Below are 13835 nucleotides of genomic sequence, written 5' to 3' on the forward strand. Positions count from 1 at the left end.
TCTGCTCCATTGCTCCTTAATGTTGTAAAAAACTGGTATAATGTAGATGGACCAGTTCTCCAGTTTCTGATCACTGAGAAATCACTTATTGGCCCTGCCTTGGACATGTTGTTATGCTTGGCAGGTTATCTGGACCTTGACAGCAGAATATAAACGTGTGACCATGAATAACGAGCCCAGGAGACATGGCTCATACACGCAGTGCATTTCTCCTTGTTTGTGTTGAAAGTAATACGAAAGTATGGGATTGTGAGACAGAAGAGCTCAGTTCTCAGAGAGATTCATTCTTTCACTAAATGATTCTTTAAAAGGCCCTAGCAGTGACACCCATAATGCATGTCTCAAATCCTGTCCTCATTGTGCTGTCATCTCTTGCTGAAAGGAGTTTAGACCAGTGATGGCGAACCTTTTCGAGACCGAGTGCCCAAATTGCAACCGAGAACCCACTTATTTATCGCAAAGTGCCAACACAGCAATTTAACCTGAATACTGAGATTTTAGTTTAGAAAAAACAGTTGGCTCTGAGGCTTGTGTTACTCGGGAGTAAGCTTGGTGAAGCAAATGTGCAACACTTCGAATGGGTGAATAATGACCCTAGGAGGGTTTACTCAGAAGCAAGCCCCATTGCCAGCAACCGAACTTACTCCCAGGTAAAGGATCGTGCCCAGGCCAGCCTAGATGTGTGTGTGTCGGGTGTGTGATCCCCCCCCCCCACACACACACATGATGAACTCTGTGTACGCGTGCCCACAGAAAGGGCTCTGAGTGCCACCTCTGGCACCTGTGCCATAGGTTTGCTACCACTGGTTTAGACTAATGACACAGATGTGTTGAAAAAAGCATGGCTCACATTCTTGTTGCAGTTGATGGCAAGATAGAAAGCTTAATTTAAAGAATGCATTTCCCTAAACAAGTGGCCAGCTTTTCCGTCATCACATGAGTGCAAATATGGAATATTTGCTTCTCCAGGATAGTCCTGCAGAGATGTCTGTCTCCATTGAGAGAGGAGGGAGGGCAACTTCCAGGTTCAGGCAAAGAGAGGATCATCCCATTCAAGAAATGATACTTAAACACTCTAACAGTTGGAGACTTACTTTTAAAAAAAATGAAACTTGAAAATTCAGAGAACCTGCTTGATCTATCATAAAAAAGAAAATGTTTTCTTTGATTTCTTTATCTGCTCCTTCCCCCCGAACTAATTGACCTATCATTACAACAGTATATTGATATATTTATATTTTAGTATCTTAAAAAAATACAGCCATGATATCATTATAACAATCTAAGCATGTGCAAAAAAATTAATGGGTGAGTGTTGTGAATGCCACTGATTATAACAGATCCCTCCCTTTAAAATTGTGGATATTTAAGGCATTTGTGTAAGAAAATAAACTGACAGCACACCTGTGAAAATCCAGAGGGGGGTTAGATGTGTGGAAGAACTGATTCTGATGCTTGTAGATTGACTTCCAAGAAAATCTGGAGTAAGTTGAATGTGCAGGAAAGCCCAAAGTTCTCACACAGCATCTGTACTCTATTTTGCCATGGCTATGGAAAAGCATTACAACAAACTGAATGGATCTTTGGACTAATTTATGGGAATTAGCTGAAGTTACCTTCCAAAAAGGTGAAACATTCATCCAATAAGACAGAAAGTTCATTCTGTGAATGCTTTCATATCCATGTATGGGAAAGGGCTTTATGTGAATAATAGAGGGTCACTTTCTACTGTGCAAAGCTGACACATTATGCCAAAAGCAACAGCTGAGAGCCTAATGAGATGATATGCTGGGATATCTGTTAATGGAACCTTTTTTATTTTTTAAAAAAAGTGAACTGCAACTACAGAGACCCAATTCGAGTTGGCAGCTGCTTGCGGAATAATAGCCATGTCCCTTTCAAAGAAGCTTAACGGGACGCTATTTACCAGATGATATTATGGTACCAAGCCTCTGTTAAAGGGAAAGAACTTTTTTTTCAGGCCTGTTGGGTCAGGGATATAATCCTTTTGTTTGTTTCCTCCCCATACCGAACATTTCCCTTCCCTAACATTTAGCCCCAGAAAAGACAAGCACTCTTTCCTGGGATGATGATGACAGACTGGCAAACAGGGAAGGGAAACTGGTTTCAGTTCTTAAAATGATGTTAGATGGGAAAGGGTTAAACAAAATGGTCCTAACCTGATTTAGCCTCTTCCACCATTGCCCCTACCTGTGCCTGATAACTGCTTGCTTATAAACCAAAAACACTTTTCATCATGGAAGCTCGTCTTGTGAATATGCCTTGTTCTTGAGTGGCCCTGAAATATTCAGCCAGCTACTCCTTGCAGATATTCAGCAACTCAAGGAGTGGAATCTATATCCGTCATCCACCCCCTCTTACCTCTTAGAACCATATGGATGACCAAATTGTGCCAGTTGGAAAGGAAAACTAGTGGTGGAATTTTGATGTGTAAGCAATTCCACAAGTGGTGTTACTAGATTAAATCAGCAGTACTGGTCACATAATGGGGAATACGTCCTGTGGAACTCAGACTAACTTCCAAGTAAAATTAATGTTATTCATTTACTCAGCTACAATATTACCCAGCCCATCAGAACTGTTTGGCATTCTAGCCTATTCCAAGCAACCAAAAGACTGTGTACAGTGGAATTGGAGCAGATGGAACAGTGACTCTTGATGCTTTCCTGTAACCAAGACAGGAATCACTTTTAGTTTCTCCTTCTCAGAATGAAATTATCTCGGGAGGTTTCACATTCAACTGGCTTCTCAGTGGAGTTATCCTGGATTTCCAAGTTGTATGGTATTTCATATATCTGAAACTAGGTACTGATGTGAGTAAAAGACTAGAGGAGCCTTAGATCTTAGACATGGGTCCTTTGCTCTGAGTTTGATTCTGTTGAGGGTTTTTTCCCTCCATCCTACACCACTGCGTTGTATTTGTGCACCTCCTGGGATTTTCCTGGCTTTGCTCCAATGTTTGGGGATTGATCAGAACAAAGTCTGGATGGCTGCTGTATGGGTGGGGAAAGTTCGGATTTTCACCAGTCTATTTCCCCCTCATTTTAAAATCTGTGATTCAATAGTGTTATGTCCATATGTAGTTGTACAAATAAGTATTTCAGGTTCCCTGAATTCTCAGCTTTCATTTGTAAACAAATAAGCCTCAATTCCATTTAATTGTGGAGATATAAGGTTATAAAATGTAACTTCATGAACCACTTACAATGGGAGATCAGAGTTTATATTCCCACTCTGGATGTGAAGGGAAAGGGGCAGGTCAAGCAAATCACTTGAGTACTTATTGCAGCAAAACTGGCATTCTATGGGTGGCTTGGCATAATGGATGCATCATTGAGGCTTGTGTGGGCAAGAGGTATTCATATTCCCTTAAGGAATAGAATTAAGGTTCTTGTTATTCTGACAGATGAGTGAAATCTGTTGTCCAGGTTACCTTTTGTGACCTAGGAACGCTCAAATTAACCTGAGTAACTGGCGGAAAAGCTGCAGAATCTACATTGAAAACATATGTGAGTGGATAGAAGTGCCAAGAGAACGGTGTCTGCATTGTTCACATTGCATTGAGTGGGAGAGGCATCAGGACTATTTGTAAAATGTGACATGTGTGCATGTGCAAAGAGAGACGTTGAACAAACAACGCTGTCTTTCAGTGAAACAGACCAGTGGTCCATTTAGGTCATTTAGGTTATTTACTCTGATTGGCAGAGGCTTTCCGGGGCTTTTCAGAGAAAGCTCTTCCTAATGATTTGCAGTGGTTAAAGCAAATGGATGAAACATTCCTTTGCTAAGTGGACAGGCAGTGTGTATTACCCTCATAGCCATACCCTCATTCTCTGTGAAGACCAAATGACACAATAGGATTTCCAGGAGGCCTCCCACACAGGCTATAAACATTTATTTGTTTATTTATTTAAAACATTTATTAGCTACCTTTCTTCCTTACAGAGCTTAAGGTGACTTACAAACATAGATAAAATACTTTGGATAAAATACGTTAAAATGTAATACCGTTTTCAATATTGGTGAGAAAGCCAAGGCTATAAATAACATAAATAAATACATACTTAAAAAAACACAAAATTTAAAATCACAACTTAGGACTGCTTCTAAATTGAACCACATGCAGCTTTAAATAAAACTGTTGGGCAGCTCAATCTAAAGGGGGGGGCAGCAGAGTGGCAGGTAGGGATGACCCTGCGGCAGCCTCCAAAGGCGTTTCAGGTGGCACAGAAAGATGAAACAACAGAGAAATCCCAGGTCACCCAGAAAAAGCCCTAGGAAAGACCAATTTACGCCACACTTTTTGGTGGTGGAAGTTGGCTGCTGGCATAAAGAGTGTTCCTGGGCGGGCTGAAAGTCCATTGGAAGCCGACTAACATTGACTCCCCTCCAGGAACACCTCCAGAGCGCGCGCGCACACACACACACAATGCCAGCATGGAGCGGCCACCATCTGGGTTTAGGATGCACGGCAGCCCCATATTGAAGCCAGTGGCCGTACACCAGCAACCATACCAGTTTGCATGGTGCTGGTGGCAAAGGGTGCTGGCACAACCCTTCTGCCACTTCCAGTGCAACCTCAGCCCTTCTCTTGTTGGATTGCAAAGTTAAACTTCCTCCCAAAAATAAAAAATGAGGGGGTCAGGGACATGTCCCTGGGGAGGTTGTTTCTTAATTGGGTGCTGGCTCTGAAAAGACCCTCTTTCAGGTAACCACCAAATGAGCTTCTTTGATTGATGGGACATTCAGGAGGACCTCTCCCTGTGATCTTAATTCCCGGACAGAACTGGTAATGTTTTCTTCTTAAACCTGAGGGGTGGTTTGATGTCCCTTCTTCTACCTTGGCCAAGAATCCCTGGGAGAAGATAATCTGGGATAAACCAGTCTCAAGCTTGCAGGGCTTTAAAAGTCAAAACTGCACCTTGAATTGGGCTTGGGAGTGATTTGGTAGCCAGTGTAATTGCTGTAATATTAGGTCACATGTTCTCAATAGCTGGCCTCTCTGAATAGTTTAGTCTCAGCATTCTGTACTAGCTGCAGCTTCCAAACACTCTTCAACAATAGTCCCAAGCAGAGTTCACTGCTGTAGTCCAGCCTACATGTGACTAAGACCTGGTTCACTATGGCTAGGAGTGACTGACCCAGGAATGGACCCAGTTGATACACCAGCCGAAGCTGGGCAAAAATACTCTGAACCGCTGGTATTACCTGGTTTTTGAAAGTGACTTCTGTGTTGAATAGCTCTGTGAACCTGGCTTTTCAAAGGGAATATATCCCATCCAAGAAAGAAGAGCTCTCACGTCCCAGGTCTGTCTTTGTACTATCCCTGAGAACCTGTTTTATGTCAGGGTTCAGCTTGTTCACACTCATCCAACCTGTTACTGACTCCAGGCACTGGTTCAGATAATCAACAGCATCCTTGGAATTAGGTGAAAAAGAAAAGTAGACCTAGATCCAATGAGCTTCAGCATGATTCCTGTACTCTCTCTCTCTCTCTCTCTCTCTCTCTGTGTGTGTGTGTGTGTGTAAAATGCTGTCAAGTCCCAACTGTTTTATGGCAATCTAGTGGGATTTTCAAGGCAAGCGACTAACAGCCTTCCTATGCAGGCTGCTATTCCTTAGAGGTCTCCCCCTTACAAGTAGTCACCAAGGCTAATCTTGCTAAGTTTTTGAGATCTGGGGAGATCAGGCAATTCTGGGCCAGCCAAATCAGGGCCCTGGGTCTTCAAACTGTATAGAATCATAGAGTTGGAAGAGACCACAAGGGCCATAAAGTCCAACCCCCTGCCATGCATGAATATACAAGGAGCACTGACCATCCAGCCTCTGTTAAAAAACCTCCAAAGAAGGAGACTGCACCAATTCCGATTCTGTGTATTCCACTATCAAACTGCCCTTACTGTCAGGAAGTTTTTCCCATTGTTTAGGTGAAAACTCTTTTCCTGTACCTTGAATCCATTATGCCTTGTCCTAGTTTCTAGAGTTGCAGAAAACAAGCTTGCTCCCTCTTCAACGTGACATATCCTGAGTCTGTTCTAGTGTCGTGTCTTGTTTTTGCCATGGCAAAATGTGCTGATCTGATAGAATTCCTTGTACTATTTTGCCATAGCAAAAACAAACAGACTTGGTCCTGAGCAGCTGGCTTTCCAAAATACTAGGGGCATGAAGTTTCCATCCCCCACCCCCTTCAGCTCTGGGTTGCCAGTTTAAACAATATTCAAGGTTATGCAAGAAGGATTGATACAGACAACTTTAATAACAGCGGGTGTCAGTGAAAGCCATGTTGAAGCAGAGATCTAATGTAGGCCTGAGGCATAGAATGTTTGACCATCCAGTTAATAGAAAGAACAAGGATGGGATGCCAGAAAAATTCCAGCAAAGAGTGATAGATCCAAACCATAATTCGTTTTTTTCACTGCTGTAAATAGCAGTGTGTTCTTTTCACTAGGTTTTGTCAGTGTGTGGGCTTTTGGGCGCAAAGGTCAGTGTATCTATTTGCAGGTTGTGCAAGGGAGTACTTGTGGGTGGAAGGAAACATGGTGCCAGCAGCTACAGTTGTGCCTAGATCACCAGGTACTGGAGAGCAGCTTTTGCTGAGAGCAACACTGACTTCCCTTCTGTGGCTCAACCTCCTTTTCAGTGTTCTCCCCGCCTCCTTTTGTTGTTCTTTCTTTTTCAGTATGTTTGTGGATATTCCTTTCTGTGTCTAAGTGTTAGGATAGGAAAGGTGTTTGTCAAAACTGGAAGGCTCTTTAGTATTTGCCGAAATTAGTTTTTCTAGACTTGTTCAATCAGGTCACGTTTGGTACTGTGTTGGTATATGACATGTCATCCTAAACAGTTATACACTGCTGTGCCCATAGAATGGTGTATCTCTGCTGAGGATAGTATGTAGACTCACTTTCCTAGAAATTGTTTTATCAGATCTCTCTCATTAGCTATGTACAGTGTCCAGTCTGTTACTACTGCTACTACAGCTAATTAGTGTCTTTTCGCGATCTACATTTTTATAAATGTACTATCCGTTTTCTAACTATGGATGACAAGTAATTTATCATAATCTGGAATTGGATTGTCTTTAATGTTGTAATCATTTCTCGTTCTCTTGACGAGTGGGGGTGTCACAGTAGATTTATTTTTGTTTTAATCATGTGGCATTCAAATTTTCGGATTTTTTTCTGAAAGTGCTGATCTGATGGAATTCTATCAGTCTTGTAATGAATGTACTGTAGAAAGTTACTGTGTTTCATACTCTTTGGACAAAATACACCAAAAGGACTGCTACGATTACCCTCTATGAAGGCTGAACATTGTTCACAATGTTTTCTTTACCTTATTTTGGGCTTATATCCAGCCCTACACTCGACAGAGGACGGACTCAGAGTGGTTTGCATACAAACAGTATACAATATAGTAAAATTCAACCCAATATCAACTAAAACCCAACTTTTAACATACAGTTTTTAAACCTTTGGTGTCAGTAAGTTTCCAACGGGGGCAGGGGGAGATAGCAAAGAGGACTGCAGTAAGGAACCTAAATTTTTAAAAAAGCTGCGCCTCCCATCACCCAAGACCTGATTTATTCAGGAAAAGATGAAGCGGGAGGAAAGAAAAAAAGGGAAGGAGAAGAGGTGGAAGAACGGGAAGGGGGAGGCCTGTCAAGATGGTAGAGCCATAGCTGTCTCAACCATAGGCCTGGTGGAACATCTCCATCTTCCAGGCCCTGTGGAACTATGCCAGCTTAAGCAGCTGTCCAGAACCTCATCTCCTAGGTGTGAGTGCTCCCATTTGAAAATGCATTCTGCGTTCCAGCTTGCTTCTAAATTAGGTTGTATCTTGAGCTGCTGAATTTCTTTTTGAAAGTGCTTGTGTCAGAAATATGAATAACGAAATACCTGCTTATGCTTAGTGCTTGCTGATTTTTCGAACTTATAGGAAGTTTTTACACAAGAATCATGCATTCCTTTTTAAAATAATTGTCACTATTTACCAAGATTGTCTGTTTATGTACATGAAAAGAAAATGTCAACACCACCACCCAAATGACGAACTTGGTAATGTTTTCTTCTTAAAACCTGAGCGGTGGTTTGATGTCCCTTTTTCTTCACTGGAGAAGCAAGAGCAAAAATTAGCAACAACAAAATCACAAGGCAGGTTTTTTGTAAGGATCAGATAGCCATCGAGCTGGAATCGAGCATTAAAAAAAAAATTAAATGAGCTGATGTGAGACTGTAGAAGCAACTGGCTTATAAGGATATAAAATACTCTCTATACATATGCTGCAGTTGCTGTTGGAATTAGACTCCCACCAACTTGGGAAATAAGTTCCCAGCAGCTGACATGTGACTGTCAGTCTAATTGTACTGTTGGGGTAACACAGACCCAACCCCTGAAAAATTATAAAATCTAGTTTAGCTAGGCTTACCTGGTACTTACCAGAGGCAGGGGATGCTCTGCCTACAACTCCTTTTTCTTGTTGCTCAAATCAGTTGCCAGCAAGGGAAAGACAATGTAAAAAAAAAAGTCAGCAGTAGCGTGACATGGGAAAAACCTGGAAGTAATGTGGGTCATTTCTAGGAATTGTGGAAACTCTCTAGTTTTACTATAGAGTTTCTGATAATTCCTAAGGAGGCATGAAATCACTTCTGGGTATTCTCTGGAAGTGATGTCTCACCTTTGCTCGATGTCCCTGTTCCCTCAGCACTACTTCTGGTCATCAGGCCATGCCTGACAACCCTGTGTTTGGCCATATGTCATAAATACATATGTATTTCTCTTTGTACTCTGTAATAGTGCTGTTCCCATAGTGCTGGTCTTCTCCCTTATTTCCTGGATGTTCTTAAGTCTTCTTACAGCTGTCCCGTTGCGTCTTTCTTCTTGCAGTGAGTGGAGCACTGTTGCATAGGTTGGGTTATCCATCTCAGTAAGCACACTTTGAAGGAAGTAGGCTGTGAACTTTGACTGCGGGCTACCTTGTGGTTTCCTTGGCATTTCACACGTCTTCAGACACCATCTCATGACTGCAGTTTGAGGGGATTTTTTTCTTTCTGAGAGCACCAGAGTGCCTCTCATATAATAAAACTCTCTTCATTTTTTAAAAGCCAAGACTACACACCAGAGTAATCTGGATGATATCAGACACATTCAAATCAAGAGAATTTGAGAGAGGTGTGGGATCAAGGACGTGGGCTAGCTGGTGTTAATCATAACCAGTAATGGAATTCAACTAATTTAACAACCGGTTTCGGTGGCGGGATTCAAATAATTTAACAATTGGTTGTTTACAAGCACCGTTTTAACAAACCTGTTCTGCCGAAGTGGCACGAACCTGCTGAATCCCACCACTGCTTATAACCCTCCTCTCAATTGTATTCATATTTAAATCAACTAAGGGTTCTTTCATTGGGAAACTACTAGATTTTGATCAGGTCATGGGAGAAGCAGCATATATCTTTTATAAATAAGTAATAATTCTGTTTGACTTTTGCCCAGTTTCATCATACCACTCATGTTACACTGTAGTATCTAAGAACCCAGAATGTATCTGATGGCAAACTGCAATATAGGAATTAATCTCATTTTAGGATTGTCAACCTCCAAGTGGGACTGGGAGACCTTTCAGAATGACAGCTGATCCCCAGACTACAGAGATTCCGGTTCTCCTGGAGAAAAGGGCTGCTTCAGAGGGTATTGTTAAGTCACTGTTAAGTTCCTTTCCCAAACCTTGCTCTCTCCAAGCTCCACCCCGAAATCTTTAGGAATTTCCCCATATGGATTTGGCAGCCTTAATCCCTCTAGATTATAGTATTATCTGCTTCCACTCAGGACCAATTCTATTTTGCTGTCATTGCTGCTATGAATGCAGAGCCATTTGCAGTGACAGTGAAATTTCTGCACGTAACCCATGCTTCCCTTTGTGCCCATCATTCCTCACTCTCTCCTCCTTGTCTCTGATGGGCTTTTTCATGAATTTTTTAAAAAAACTGATAAAGGATAATGGGACTATTATACCCACTGCTTATATGACTATGAGTGCTGGGTGGAGGAAATGACAGATGCAAGGGGAAATGGTGCCATATGTAGGTAGGGAGGGTGGAAATCTGCACCTTCCTGCTATTTTTCCCAGGATGGTTGTACCAAAGAAGGTTTGGAGAAATGCACAGTGGAGCCTGGGGGAACTTAGAAAATAGGTGGATGCCTGCTTGGGGTGGGGGAACAAGATCTTCCCTTGAAGTAGTATTTGTTTTGTATAGAGCCCATTAGCAAAACTGGCCCTTCCCCTATCCCCGCTTATTGTTTCATAGGAATATTTACAAGCCCTGAGATTCTGAACATGTTGACTTCTTGATGGAAGATGGGATAAGGATGTTAACATCTGTCTTGCAGTGTGAATAAGCTGTTCTGATCTACAAAAGGCAGAAATTCCAGTCTCCTTGGATATCACCTCACTAACTGTTGACTGGCTCCCGATTATATAAAGGGATCACTTGTGGCTCTGGGAGGAGGCCTAACAAATTTAGCAACAGCAGAATGAAGAACAGATAAAAGAATGTTGGGTGGCAGAAAAAGATCTTGCTCCATAAATCCAGTTCAGGCTGTTGTGAGTGTGATCTGTATAATGTGCTCTGGCTGAGAGCATCTGGTTCTCTAGTATATGACTAATGCAACAAATGTAGTTTCTATGCGTCTGCAAGTTCAAGGTAGTTTTGCCCTCCTCTTCCAGGGTTCTAAAGAGTAATTGACTTCTGAGCTTTGGGTAGCAAAGGAAGAATTAAAATGATGCTGCTGCGCCAATTTGTGAGCCAACGTAGTATAGTGGTTGAAAGCAGGTAGATTGTAATCTGGAGAACTGGGGTTGATTCTCCCACTCCTCCACATGATTGGCGGACTCTTATCTGGTGAACTGGATTTGCTTCCCTATTCCTCCACAAGAAGCCTGCCGGGTAATCTTGGGCTAATCACAGTTCTCTCAGAACTCTCTCAGCCCCCTCTACCTCATGTGGTGTCTGCTATTGAGGAGAAGAAGGGAAGGAGTTTGTAAGCCACGTTGAGACTCCATATAGTTGAGAAAAGCAGGGTATTAACCCAAACTCCTGTTCTTTTTGATGCAGAATTTCAGTCACATGACTGTTTGCAGAGACAGGCTTCAGCAGTCCCCCTGCCCTCCCCCACTTTTCTAAATCTACATATATATAAAGCTAACAGTGTTTTTGTTGATGATAGTATAACTGAGTAACTGCTGGGCCAATTCCTCTGAAAATTCCCAACCACCATAGTCAGCCAGGTGAGAGTGTTTTTAGATGTTCACGTACCTGAAATTTCACACCTGGCCCAGGTAAAACACCTTTTTCCTGGCGCTCCATGGTGAAGGACATGCAGCACCTGTAGTGTAACCTCTGTCACCCTTAGAATGTTCGTGCTGCTTAGAATGTTCGCTCAGATGGCCAGATATGAGCAGTGAAAACAGTACATAGGCAGTAACTCGAGTGGAAGTGAAACACATACACACACATACACACGAGGGAGAGGGAAGGGAGGTAGAGGGAGGGGTGGCCTGCAAGGGAAGAGAGGGAGGGAGAGGAAAGGGACGGGGGGGGGGGCATGCAAGGGAAGAGAGGGTGAGAGAGGGGAGAGAGTGAGGGGTGGCATGCAAGGGAGGGGAGGCAGGGGCCCAGCATCTTGATATGACCCACCCACTCTGGTGGAGGAAAAGGGAAGGAGGGGGAGGGGTGGCATGCAAGGGAAGAGAAGTGAGGGAGGGAAGAGAGTGAGGGGCGACATGCAAGGGACGGGAGGGAGGGGCCAGGCACCCTAGATTCCCTGAATACTGTGGTTACAGTTAAGAAAACCAGGCACGCATTACTCAGGAGTAAGCTCGGTACAGCAGCCGTGACATACTTTGAATGGCTGCATCGTGCCCCTCAGAGGGTTTCCTCAGAAGTGACACCCATTGCCACCAACCAAACTTACTCCCAGGTAAAGGGTCATGACCAGCCAGCCTAGATGTGTGGGAGGGGTGCCTTTCCATTCCCCCCCTAAGGAATGCGGGCACACACATCAATGACATCGCACAGTATCAGGCTGCGTGTTTGCATGAGCATGTACTTCTGGCCTCTGCAGTTGATTTGCTGCTACTGTTCCTTTCCCATTTCACCACAATAAGCCACAGCAACGCTTGGCCGGGCCCTGCTAGTTACTTATGAATTCAGTGACCGAATCTGCTTTTAACCTGCTCATGTGTGGCTATCCTGTTTTGGACTAATTATTTTAACACTCTTCCTACATAAAACTGTAAGGTAGTTTGGCTGATTTAATTTTGCTGGTGTGGATGGAAAGATAGTCTTTGCTGTTAATTCCTTTGGTGGACTTATGTGAAGGCTAAGGTGCTCAAATTAACTGTATTTGAAGAAAGGAAAATTTCTGCAGGAAGATCCAAGGGCAGACAAAGACTACTTCCTATGGAAATTCTGTGTGTTCTGGATTGGGTTTGCAATGTGTTTTAAGATCAGTTCCTTATTTAAGTCAGAATACATTTCCTTTGGGGAAAAACAGTAATTTTAAGCAAATCTTTTGGGACCACAGAACCAGCACATCCACTCATCCCACTTAAGGGAGCTAGATTATATTGATAACCCATGATGATTAATTTGCACCCCCATTTAAATGTAATGGCTGAAGGTATATGCAGCCTGCTACTGCCTAATTAGATATCTGTTGATATTGAGGGTCTTTGCTGTGATACTCCCATGCACACCAAGAAAAATACAGGCCTTTCTTGATCAGTTTCCTGTCAGCTGCCAGCGTCTTCCAAAAAGAGATGCTTTACTCATGTGTCAGCTGGTAAGCTGGGGATTTGGTTTTGCTTCTATGATAAGAGTTCTGTTTCACTGTCACTTGGGTCTGAGTCCACTAGCTCTTTCTTGATCCAGTTTCACAATCAGAGCTGTGGAAAGCACAGTGCTAAAACAAATACCTCATATGCCAGACACAGAATGAGGCAATGAGAGATTGGTCCTGATGTCATTGGACAACATTGTGTCTTAAATCACACAAAGGCTTGTAAGCAAGAATCCCTGATGGAATGGACCAAAGCTTCATCTGGTCCAGTGCCCCCCCACCCCCCCCAGTGACTAGCTAAATGCCTCAAGGAAGCTAATGAGCAGGGCATGAAGATAACTGCCCTTCTCAACAGCTGGTATTTGGAGCTGTTCTGCCTCTTAACATGGAGGAGTCCCTTTACCTACCATGGCTAATTACAAAGGTCTCTAGAGGTGGTTCCAGACTAGCTGTTCATCATACAACATATTGATAATTGGGCAGTGTCATGGTACAGATTGTATCACATTGTGAGGTTGTCACTTCCTGTACTTGTATAGTGACCGACTTCAAATTTACCTCATCAAGAGGAACAGACTTCAGGTTTTAAAATGCTGAATACACTCATTTGTTAGGTGCCTTTCTGATAGCTCAGTGATTTATTTATTTACTTACTTCATTGACACCCTACCTCACTCCCCATGGGGACCCAAAATAACTCCACTTTAGCCTCACAACAATTCTGTGAAGTAGATTCAGCTGAGAAAGTGTGTCTGGTCCAAGGTCACCCAGCAAACTTCCATTGATAGATTAGGAGTTCAGGCCTGGTCTCTCAGATGCCAGTCCAGCATTTTAACCACTATACAATGCTGCCCTCAACTAACTACTTTGCAATCTCCTTTTCAAAGGTTATTTTCTTGCCACACTATAACTCATTCATTAGCCAAAGTGCACTGGTGTGTGTGTGTGTGTATAAAATGCCATCAAGTCGCAGTCGA

General features: G+C 42.9%; 1 protein-coding gene across 8 annotated transcripts in view; it reads left to right on the forward strand.

The window, feature by feature from the left end:
* Positions 1-13835, forward strand: part of TNIP1 (TNFAIP3 interacting protein 1) — a 68131-nt gene that overhangs the window by 11614 nt on the left and 42682 nt on the right. For 4 of the 8 annotated variants that reach the window (XM_048487817.1, XM_048487823.1, XM_048487822.1 and 1 more), the window contains exon 2: positions 9606-9708. The exons of the other annotated variants lie outside the window; for them this stretch is intronic. The gene's annotated coding sequence lies outside the window, so the exon portion shown is untranslated. The remainder of the gene's footprint in view (positions 1-9605; positions 9709-13835) is intronic. 8 annotated transcript variants of the gene reach the window in all.

This window comes from Sphaerodactylus townsendi, linkage group LG03, assembly GCF_021028975.2.
Source record: "Sphaerodactylus townsendi isolate TG3544 linkage group LG03, MPM_Stown_v2.3, whole genome shotgun sequence".
In the NCBI taxonomy this organism is placed as follows: domain Eukaryota; kingdom Metazoa; phylum Chordata; class Lepidosauria; order Squamata; family Sphaerodactylidae; genus Sphaerodactylus; species Sphaerodactylus townsendi.